The 11,714-nt window shown below is 39.8% G+C and overlaps 1 non-coding gene across 1 annotated transcript; it reads left to right on the top strand.

Moving 5' to 3' along the window:
- Window positions 1–6,055: 6,055 nt before the first annotated feature.
- LOC146550375 (U6 spliceosomal RNA) lies at window positions 6,056–6,161 on the top strand. The gene has a single exon (XR_014890316.1). It is a non-coding gene; the product is annotated as a U6 spliceosomal RNA (small nuclear RNA).
- Window positions 6,162–11,714: the final 5,553 nt, after the last annotated feature.

Here is an 11,714-nt window from a genome sequence, read left to right as displayed (position 1 = left end):
CAGGAGCAGTTAGGGCCAAAGAGGAAAGAGCCACTGAAACCCCTTGAATATATTGACATGGTGAAATAAAAGAGGTGGCACTTTGCTGTGTTATTTTCCTTTTGTTTGGCTGGCTTCCCTTGGGTTGTTCTTCTGTTTCATTAGGATTTTGCTAATGAATGCACCTGCTCCTGCCTGAAAACCTGCTGCTTAAGCATCCATTTTTAAACTTTCTGATGGCAAACAGTAACGTGACATATAAAAAAAGCAGACAACATATTAAAAAACATCCGGTTAAGGTCAGGCAGGTGTAGAGGAAAACACATATCATTGATTTTCTTTCGTCTTCAGATAGTTCCTGGGGTTTCTTTCCTGCTGAACTGGGAATCTTGCTCCACAAACCTGCCGACCAGAAGGTGCAACATCTACTTGGAGAATGGGGAAATATTTAACCTTTGTCTTGGTGTAGTCGAGTCAGTGTAGACATCCAACTTCAGAGTTGTAAACCACCCCCAGACCTCAATATTACCACCATTATCTTTCACCGTGGGTTTGATACGCTGAAATATCAACCCTTCTCTTACTGGCAGAAACATCCAACCTGGATTTATAAGTGGTTAGATTTTCTCCCCAACTGCTCTGCTGTGAAATGACAGCATGCCGTAAAACACGTCAAACATTTGGCTTTGCTCCCCCTGTTGAGAGGCTGCTACTTATCCTCTGAGATGTCACTTCCAGACTGTCATTTGACAGGATTCTGCAGATTGCATTCTTTATTTAAAGCAAGCAAAAATACATCCTTTAGGTGTTTTGTTGTAGGGCCTAAATCGCTTGTTTGCTTAGTCTATTGTGTTTAAACTCATACATATATATAAATATATTGTGGCGTGTTGGGGGAACAGCTAGTTCTCTCCCATCATGCCTTGGGACATGTGCTGCTATTTAGATGTTCTTGTTTTATTGTTTATGGTTACACTACTTTTAACTGTTATCTTGAATGTTGTGTTTGTACTGCGGTTCAAAGTCACTTACAGTTATTGTTTTATAGAATGAATGCAACCATAAGTGAGTTCTGTTATGCTGTTAATGACCCTCAAAGCACAGTGTAGCATCAGCAAGTGTTGTAATAAAGAGCTCCCCCTACCAGCTTGGGGTTGAATAACAAGCTCAATCTCTCTCTGTGAGCTTCTTTGTAAAGATTCCTCTGCATGCCACAATATCATGTATATCTTAATAATATCAGTGATGAACACTTATTTACAGCTATGCATGACAACACATTTACAGTGACCCAAAAGTATCACTGCACTAAAAATTGTTTGGTATTTCCAAATAATGTACACATTACCTTGTCGAGCTCTTTGCTGACATCACTGGTTTAGTCCAATCATCTTTCTGCCCGCCTTCTTCAGGCTAATCAACCTCTGCTCCCCTTACTCTGAATCCCATTGCTCATCTGTCACTCTGCCTTGCAAACGCCTTGGTGCAACCCACCTCCTCCTCTTCTCCGCCTCTCCCATGTTACTCAGCCTCCATCCAAGCCTCCATCTTCATCTTCACCACCAGTGTGTAGACTACATCCGGACACCGCTGGGATTCCCTTCTGCTGAGGTCTCTGATCAGTTCTCAAAGTCTAATCGCCAAATAGCTTAATTGAATTCTGTATATCAATAAATCATGTTCAGTTCCTTTTAATGATCTCTCCTCATTGAATCATAATTTGTAAAGATTTGAATGTTTTAAAAATAATTCCCTAAAGTTAAATAGACCTTGATAATTCTCGTACAATTGGCAGTTTATATAGTAGGTTTCACCCAGATTGGGAGATTAGGAGGAGTTATGGAATAAACATACATAGCTATGCAACAGTCATTACAGTAAGATTCTCTATTGCTTTTCTTTTTTTTTGTAGTGAACAAAGCGACCTTCAGATAGTGTGGTCACTTTTAATCTGTCTGATTGTGACAGATACAAATAATGTAGCTTTCACAAGGCTCTTTAGAGCTTCATACTGCCCCCTTCTAGAAATCTTCAGTCTAGCCATAATTTGCAAATGTAATCCTCTCTACTTCTGCTACTTTAGCTATAATGTTGCCACTGTTGCAGTCTTACTCTAAGTTTGTTCTGTACGTTACCTGAATTTTCACTAAAATTGGAAATATTTGACCTTTTGGACAAAAGCCTTAACATGTCAATGTCAAAAAAAATGTGTTCATACAGGATTGCTGTTTCTTTCTAAAAAATTTACACAAAAGTATGAGAAAGTTTCGATCCCACTGTACCTGTGATAAGAAATATTAGCCAGTATAATAGTCTGCTGGACTTCTTATCACAGTTTCAATATCTGATTTTCTTTTTCTTTTTTTTTTGATGAGCTCACATAAAACAGAAACCCACATATAAAAATGGGAAAGAAATGAAAATGAAAAAAAAAATAAATTACTGTATTCAAAACAATAAAACCCGCACACGATAAAAAGTAGGGAAACCAGATATTACTGATATACATCTGTTTTCTTTGGGTGGTACTGGTAACGCTGATAACTCCGAAATATCCTGTTCAAATAAGCCTGATTCACATGGCTTAGAGCAGGACGGGAGCTGTGAAACACACTCTATGGATTTAGATACTTATGGTGGCAGAACTGTTTTTGTTTCTGGGGCTTTGATTTTTCACATTGCTCCATGCTGTTACATTATTTTGTAAAAATCGTGACAGGACTGATAGGACAGAAAGAGGGCAACTGAACCTTAGAATAAATAAACCTACCAAAAAAAAGAAAGAAATAATTTTTAGAATGAGTGGCATTCATTTTTAATGCACGGCCAGGCAAATTTTAGAAGTGGAACAAATCTCTCTCTAAAAAACACACACACACTTTCCATGCCCGTGACATCAACTGTAATCAAACCGCAAACATGCATCATTCAGCGTACTGCTCAGGAACAGATATAAATCTGTAGTGTTGACATCTTCACTCTAGCATTTCAGCGTACTGAAGAAAAAAAATGATGACATAGGAATCAAAACAAATTGATGTGCTCCTAATCTGCATATTGATTGAGAACTTCATCAGGCATCTCTAATGAGCACACAAAAAACAGACTTTGAAGACGAGATTAGTAATTATGATGAAGTTGCCATTCAGAATGATATGCAGCTCTTCAAATCAAGATCCCCATACATTTAAACATAATCAATTATGATGTTTCTCCTTCAGATCTACAAGTGAGACCGCTCGCTGCAGATGTTTATGAGGTGGATGTTTTGAAGCTAATTTTAACTTTAGCAAGTCATGTTTCTAACTAGACTAGTTAGAGGACAGAGATCCTGTATGTAAGTAAAGGATATTATTTACTGATGTGCAGGAGATTGACTAAGCTAACCAAAGCATGTAGGCAACAGTTGAAACAGGAATCCAGATGCTTGGCGATAGAAAAAACGATCATCTCAAATCAGAAGGTTTTTCTGCTCAACTGTCTCGGATTTGCACAAAGATTTTTATGGTCCAACATATTTAATGATTGCTGTGCCTCACAGCAAGAAGGTCCTGAGTTCAATTCGACCATCAGGTGAGGGTCTTTCTGTGTGGCGTTTGCATGTTCTCCCCGGGTACTCCAGCTTCCTCCCACAGTCCAAAGACATGCAGTTAGTGGGGATAGGTTAAATGGAAACGCTAAATTGCACATGGGTGTAAATGTGAGAGTGAATGGTTGTCTCTGTCTATGTGTTAGCCCTGCGACAGACTGACCTGTCCAGGGTGTACCCTGCCTCTCGCCCTAAGACAGCTGGGATAAGCTTCAGCGCCCCGCGTGATCCTGAAAAGGATAGGTGGATGGATGGATATCAAATAGTTTTCAAGATGTTTTGTTTGAAAAATGGCCTGTACACCCACTTTCAGGCTTTATTTTGTCTTGCACGTTGAATCTGAGGCAGTCTTTGAACACAAATATCAAAAACTAAAAAAGATAAAAGCCTCAAATTTTCAGGTTTTTCTTACCATCAACATGAATCAGGTTCTGTAATTTGAGACAGAGACATCCAGAAATATCTGAATGTTGATTAGTTAAAATACAAAGTAAACATCCAGCACTCCTGCTATATTTGCCCCCACAAAATTTCTACTGAAAACTTCTATTACAAAAAAACTAAACATTGCAAAAGATCACTGGTGGTAAATATCATATTGTTAAATTTCACTGCAAAATAAAGCATGAGTAGTATTTGATATATACAAAACTTAAATTTCACAGCAATCTTTCTACAAGTCCAAACTTTGGACCATAGAATTTTTATGCAAATAAGACGTGTTTAGTAGAGTTAGGGGCGGCTGATGGACACTTCAGATCAAACTTTCTACAAAAGGACGAGATGAAGGTGGAAAAGAAGATGACTGCATGGTTGAAAATCAAAATGTCAATAGGAATGAAGTTTCAAGAACCAGAGTGGTAAGGTCTTCAGACTAGAACCTTAGTCAACTTAAATTTAAAGTCAGCATGAAGCTACCACCTTCTTATCGCTATGGTGAATAGTTTTGATCTGTTTGTGATCCAAAAACGTCACCCTTGCCAGAGGCAAGAATATGAGTTTCACGTCAATCTGTTGAACTTATCCTCCAGGGTCCAACGATGTGTGTACAGTATTTCATGGTCATTAATGACATGCTTGTTAGGCTTTTTCACTTCAGAGAGAAGCAGTGTTCTGAGCCCACATACATTGCCATCTCTAGAGCTGGTTAAAAACAGTGCCAAAATATCCCCATTGCATCATAAAGTCAACAAAGAGAATAAAGTAAAAAACAAAACAAACTCTGACTACCCATTTTGACAAATCCCTCGTCTCTGGGGTATTCTGCCTGACAGATTGTGCAATTTTTTTTGAGAATTACAGGATTTCATCAATGCAGTGTTTGTTTAGTGTGGCCTCAGTTCCCCCGTGAGTTGTAATCCCATACCTATGAAAGCATTCTTCTCTTCCTTGGGCATATGTGTCCCCTGGTGTCCCCAAGTCAACCACGACTGCAGCAAAGCAATTAAATGCTGCTCTGGAGTCCCATCCCACTTGACTCTTAGCCAGCATTTTCACTTAGCACGCTGTCTCCCTCTCCAACCAAAAAAGTTTCAGCGTTAAAGCATTCTGCTTACACTTGACGATCAAGCCTCTTACAGCACCGAGGGGGGCCACCAGTGCCATGACATCCTGATAATAACCTGTGTTGTCCAGCCTCACAACATGAATGACCACCACATATTTAAATGCTCAGCTTCAGTCTGTTTCCTGAAATTGCCACTGACTGCATTTAACAACATGCAATGACAGCGTATAGCGTAAAGAACAAAATACAAATAAAAATCCATAACAAATGAAAAAGTCGTGGTAATTGGACAATGACTGTTTTCTGCAGTTACAACCAGTAATATGAAGAGATGGATCTTTGTCACCAGCTACATTTTGTAAGTGCTGCTGAGCTGTGTTTATCCTCGTGGATAATGATGACATCATAGTCTAGCATATATGCAGCTCTCCAATTTTTGTCACTTTTTCAGTGAAGTGTTTGATTACTTGAAGTCTGAACAAGATGAGGAGCTGCACTTGATACAATGAATGCATACAGCTCTTGGTTTCTTCCTTCTTTTGTTGTTTAAGAAATTGAAGACTACTCTGTCCTTGCTTTTTAAGTATGACTATAAAGACAGGTGACAATTGAATGGAAATTCCAATAGAATAAGGTGTTGGGTCACTTTGTGCTGTGAAAACAGCTTCAATGTGCTGCTCTTCTTCTTCTTCGTCTTCATCTTCGTCTTCGTCTTCTTCTCCTCCTCCTCCTCACCCTAGCAACCTCCTCTGTTACACCAGCCCTGTGAATGTAATCCTTCATTACATCCATGAATCTTCACTGTGGTCTTCCTCTTTTCCTCATTCCTGGAAGCTCAAACTCCCAGCAAAAATCTCAGCATCCTAAGCTCCTAAAGTCTGTTGAATACTACTGAAAAAGCCATACTGCAGCCATACCACACATCATTCACATAATGTTTATGCTTGTCAAACCATTCAGTGACGCCTCATGCACTATGGATGTTACTTCGGTAGCACATATACTAAAATTGGAACGATACAGAGAAGATTAGCATGGCCCCTGTGCAAGGATGACACGCAAATTCGTGAAGGGTTCACACCGATCAGAATGTGCTGGGTATCCGGAACAGCTTTGTATTACTGTGATCTTTCCATGTCAGAGGGTGTGTTTACCCACACCACGCCAGCAAAGCACCCTTAAAAACGAGGCACCTACTTTTACCACTATAGGGGTGAAGGTTTCAGCCCTGCATGTCTTCAGGCCTATTAGATAACAGAATTAGATTGGAATTGGTTTCAGAGTCTTTTTGAGTTAGAAGTCCTTTTTAAAACCATTTTGTGAAGAAATAAAATTAAATAAACATCCATTATCAGTTCATAGGCTTTTTGTATCTTTTTAATCTTTATCTGCTGTGTACTGAGCCGTTTCCTTTAAAGCTGTTTATCGTCCATCATTTGATGCTTTCATCCGTTTCTTGCTCATTAGCAGTACATCCTTGTTTATGTTATACAAGACGTGTTTTATGTTTGTCTCAGTGCAAAAATCGGCAGCTACATTAAAGCCCTTTGGCTCAGCTCTTTAGCTGATCTGTACTGGTGGCGTGTTAACCTCAGACTGCCAAACAAACACTTCAGATGTGTGCGGATATTGAAAGGAGCAGAGACACTGCAACTTCTGCAATTTGTTCAGACATGCACAAAGAATTTTTTATGCTTATTATATGCCTGTGGATGGAATGCTAATTTCACAGACAGAGGTAGAAGAGGCAAAGGTGACCACAGCTAAACACTGCTATAATTAAACATATCAGGGGTGGCTGAATGGCACTTAGTGTAAAAAGCTGGGAGTGATGACAGTGTATTGTATGCATTTTACTGTATCCTAACAAATGCGTTCATATTTAACTTAAAATGTGATTTTTATCTGCGTTCTTGAGGACTATGAATATTAGATTAAGAGTAAAATGTAAGAGAAACGTGATATATTTCTGTCCAAAGTCTGCAAAATCTATCTGCCTGCAACTTTAAAATATGATGCTTGCTGTTTAATCCATGCAAAGATTTTACCGAGATCACATTTGAGAGTTGGTTAGGGCCCAGCCAGTGAGAGAATGGTAAATGGACTGGTACTTTTCTACACTAATGGAGCACTCAAAGCACCTTTTTATTACAAACCTCATTCACCTGATCACACACACACACATACACACACATTCATACAAGTGTTTTTTTCTATACTTCAGAACACTATCTAACATTCGTGCTTGCTCCCCATGCGTCCCCCATGAGTGTAACTCTGGGTTCAGTATGTTGCCCATGGATGCATTCGTATGCAGACTGGAGTGCTGTGCGATTTGGGTATTGATCTGATACCAAGTAAATGCAAGGCCAGTATTTCAGGTAGTAATACTTTTAACTTTTAAAGCTTTTTAAAGCAGATAATTTAGAGGAAACCAGTATGTCATGACTTATGGGATAAATCATCATCAAAGTGCAGATTCTGAACACATTTAAATGACCACTAAATCAATGTGATTATTACTTTCCTCAGTAATTAGATAAAACAACAGCTTTCAGCTTTGCATGTAGCGTTTGCAGGTCTCCAAACTTTTTTTGAAACCTGAAATGTAAATGCACCTGCCTCTAAAGCACTTTGGGTCAGCCTCTGTTGTTTTCTGTAAGCTATAAATAAATAAACGGTGATTATTATTTATTTCCCTGAGATCTTTGAGAGAAGAAATACACTTGTCACATATTATTAAATCTTGTAGATGCCTGAACTGTAAAGAAATAACTGCAAACTGCCCATAATTCATTCAAGACATTCATTCATGCTTGGAAAAATGTGGATGCTATGAAAGAAAACAGCTGTACAAGACCATGCCCTCCAGCTAAATAAAGAGAATCTCTCCATTTTCAGTCTTTTAGTCTTGAATACGGGCGATCGTGGCTGAAGAGTTGGCAGTTCGTCTTGTAATCGGAAGGTTGCCGGTTGGAGCCCTGGTTCCGACAGTCTCGGTTGTTGTGTCCTTGGGCAAGACACTTCCCCCGTTGCCTACTGGTGGTGGTCAGAGGGCCCGGTGGCGCCAGTGTCCGGCAGCCTTGCCTCTGTCAGTGCGCCCCAGGGCAGCTGTGGTTACAATGTAGCTTGCCATCACCAGTGTGTGAATGGGTGGATGACTGAATGTAGTGTAAAGCGCTTTGGGACTAGTAAAGCGCTATACAAATACAGGCTCATTTACCATTCAATATTATTATCATCATCATCACACTAACACTAAGCTAGTGATACCCATGCATAACTAGATGTGTTTATTTTTTGCCTCAGTTTATCGGTACTCCTGATTTGAGAAGAAACTTGAAGAAATACAAGTTTGACAGGAAGGGAGAAGAAATGCACTTAAAGGTTACCTGCTAGAACAACTGTCCATCCAATTCAGGAGAATGGACGGTTTTATTCAGAGATAATCCTTTTACCATGGCAACAACTGTGCTCTGTAGCCTAAGGCCAGCTCACTGATTTGGCTTCCCAGTGCCAATATAGTGGGCAGCCAGTCATTGCTTGGGCAGAAATAACTGTCACTGCATCACCACTCAATAGCTCTCTCAGCCCACACTCATTTCCTGCTTTTCACATTTGTAAAATGTTTTACCGGCACTTGGCAACTGTCAATGGCATTTAAATTCCATGATAGCTGCCCACTCAAAATAAATGAAGACATATCAGAATAATCTACTGCCGTGACACGCTGTGATTCATCTACCAGATTAGCATCTATTTTTAATGGGTGCCGTTTTAAAATCAATTTTTATTTTAGACAAACTGCCATGGTAATATTGTACGATCCCTGGCTTTGTGGTTTTGGCCAGCATTACTTAGTCTTGAGGGACAATTGGATTATGAATCATAGCTCATCCAGTTTTGTCAAAAAGCGAAGCCAGGGAATCTCAGGACTGAGTCGAGGTCACTCATTTTAAAAACCACAGCCCAGGTAGCTTTCTCTCCTTGCCAAGGGTTCTTTAATCGGTCAATGCGGGCCAAGTGCAGCAAGTCACTGAAACCTGTGTTGACATTTACCACTAGATCTCAGGGACGCACAGAAGATATTACAGTAACAGAAAAAGAACATCGCCTCTCATGGGGAATAAGATTGTCATGGGCTGGGTCTGTGACCCAGTGTTTGAGTTCTTATATGTATCTTTTGTATTCATTTGTGCCCTAGTTTAGCTCACCTAGTTAATTTCTAGATTGCTGTTTAGTCTTGTTCCTTAGTTGTTTATGTCATCTCCCCCTCTACTAAGTCTCCCTGGTTCATGCGTCATGTCTGCGTGGTTATGTTTAGTTCATGTCATGTCTAATCTCCATGTTTCCTGTTTTACTTTGAAAGTCTGTATTCAATGTCAGTGTATTTAGTTTCACCTCTCCTGTCCTGTCGTTAGGTTCATGTGTGTCAGCTGTGCTCCCATGTGTGGCCACTTCCCCTGATCATCCCTCATGTGTATTTAGTCTCTGTGTTTCATGTAGTCTGTGTTGCGTTGTCTGTGTTCCCACCCTCCATGTTGTCACAGCCAGTCTTAGTATTCATAGTTTTTCCTAGTTTTACTTTCCCAGTTTAGTCATAGTTTAGTTTGTCACTGCGTTTCTGCCTTATCTGCACTCCTTGTCACCAGCCACAATAAAGGCTCGCTTTCAGTTAAGTTTACTCCAGTCTACTCTCGTGTGTTCGCACCTGGGTCCACCACACACACCACCGCACGGTCTGCCTCCTCAGATCGTGACAAAGATACTTTTATAATATTTAATACTTTTATATTTACATGCCAGGGGGGAGACCTTTCACCTGAATGTAATGTGAGATTTCCTGCTTCTGTGCTGTGAAGCTATGCTTAAGTGTTTTATTAAAAATGCATCTGCTGTGTGTGTGTAATCCTAACATGTTCATGCCAAATTTCTTAACCAGCCCAACGGGACAGATCTGGACATCCAGCTGTCAAATTTTAATCACTTCTTAGAAAAATGGTGACAGTTAAGTGGATACTAAAGTAGTACTATTTACCAAACATGCATCTGTGTCACTCTTTCAGTCATTACCACTTGAAGTCTTAGTGCCAAATCTGTTGTTATGATTTCTGCAGAATTTCGTCACGGCGATGTAATCCACAACACAATATCTGTTTTCTTTATTACCTGATATTTCCCTTCCATGTCCAGCTCAGTTAAATCATTTCCTCGTGCACCTGGATAAAGGGATAGATTTAAAACTTAATCTCTTTGGTTACTGCTACATCCCTTCTAATAATGAGACGGAGATAAAACAGTCCATGAAATAAAGTGCGCATTTTCATCCCAGTGGCTCTGCGTGCATTGGCTTAATAACAGCAGTGAATAGGGCTGCTGGGCTGTGCCAAAAGCTGCAGAGGAGAGCAGCAAAGAAAAGGGGATCTTTTACAGCTCCCACTGTTATTAATAGAACCTTATTAATTACTCACTGTGGTATCAAATATAGCACAGACAACAGGCCTTGTCTCAGCTGGAGAGCGGCAGAGCCATGCAGAGCAACTGAGCATGAAGCTGGCCTTAGAACAGCTGCTCGGGCCTTAAACACCTGAGTCCACAATGAACCAGGCAGACACGGCTCATCTTGTCCTCCATCAGCTGTTGACTAGCACAGTGTTTACCTTCTCCTTGGATGGAAACAAGTCAGTGGGACCCATCGACGTGAATATGCAAAAAGACGTTTCTATCAATCTAATTCTGATTTAGTGGATTTAGTGTTTGCCGGAGTTTCCACTGGTTTTTAAACTCTTCTTCCCTTGTCAGTGGTTTTGATTGTATTAAATGTCTGTCAATAAATCCTGCTGGGAGCATTTTATAAAACTTCCCAGACTTGTTGAATATATTTGCTTGTGTTAATCAGATGTTTTGCAAGATTAATTGTATGATGGAAAAAAACGTTTTTCTTCATTACAAGGCTTTAATAGCAGCAATGGCAGTGTTGCATTTATTTAAACATTTATATAATAAATTTGTTTTCCTATTTAAGAAAAAAAAACATCTTCACAGCAAAATAATAATACTATTTGCGACAATAAATTACTTATAGAAGTCAAGTAAGTGATGGTACAGACAGCTAAATGTGCACAATTTGAACTTTTTATATTGAGTTTTGTGCACAAGTCAAACTGAAATTGCTCAAAGTACTTCCTTTTTTTTGAGTGCTCCCACCAGGAGCACTCAGGCACTTGTCTTAGAGTTCATTATTCTTGTATGACCTATAGATGTGGCCATCAAAATGCTGTCAGTAGTGATGGTCACCAAAATGTAGCAGCCATTATGGCAGATTACATAAATACACATCTTCCCTCACAGGTACAGCAAAATGCTTTTACGCCGTGACAGAACTGTATGTACATGTTCCCTTTATTGCTGGACTAATGTGCCAGCCTGCATTAGAGCTACTTAACTTCCTGCATGTAGTGAAAATGCATTAGGCAGAGGATGCTGTGTACTGTGTGGATTCAGCATCTGTATCTTGGTTGTTTCCAATGAGTGGACTGTTCTGTTATACCCAGTGACAAGTACCACAGTTCACATCACAGGCAGGTTTCCAGCTGTATGATTTACAGTGGTTAACACGGTCGTTATGCTGTTGAGGAA

This window comes from Mchenga conophoros, linkage group LG20, assembly GCF_057382185.1.
Source record: "Mchenga conophoros isolate Kocher_MC1m ecotype Shallow Benthic linkage group LG20, M_conophoros_male_GT1.1, whole genome shotgun sequence".
Classification (NCBI taxonomy): Eukaryota; Metazoa; Chordata; class Actinopteri; order Cichliformes; family Cichlidae; genus Mchenga; species Mchenga conophoros.
This window is presented reverse-complemented; position numbering and strand designations above follow the sequence as displayed.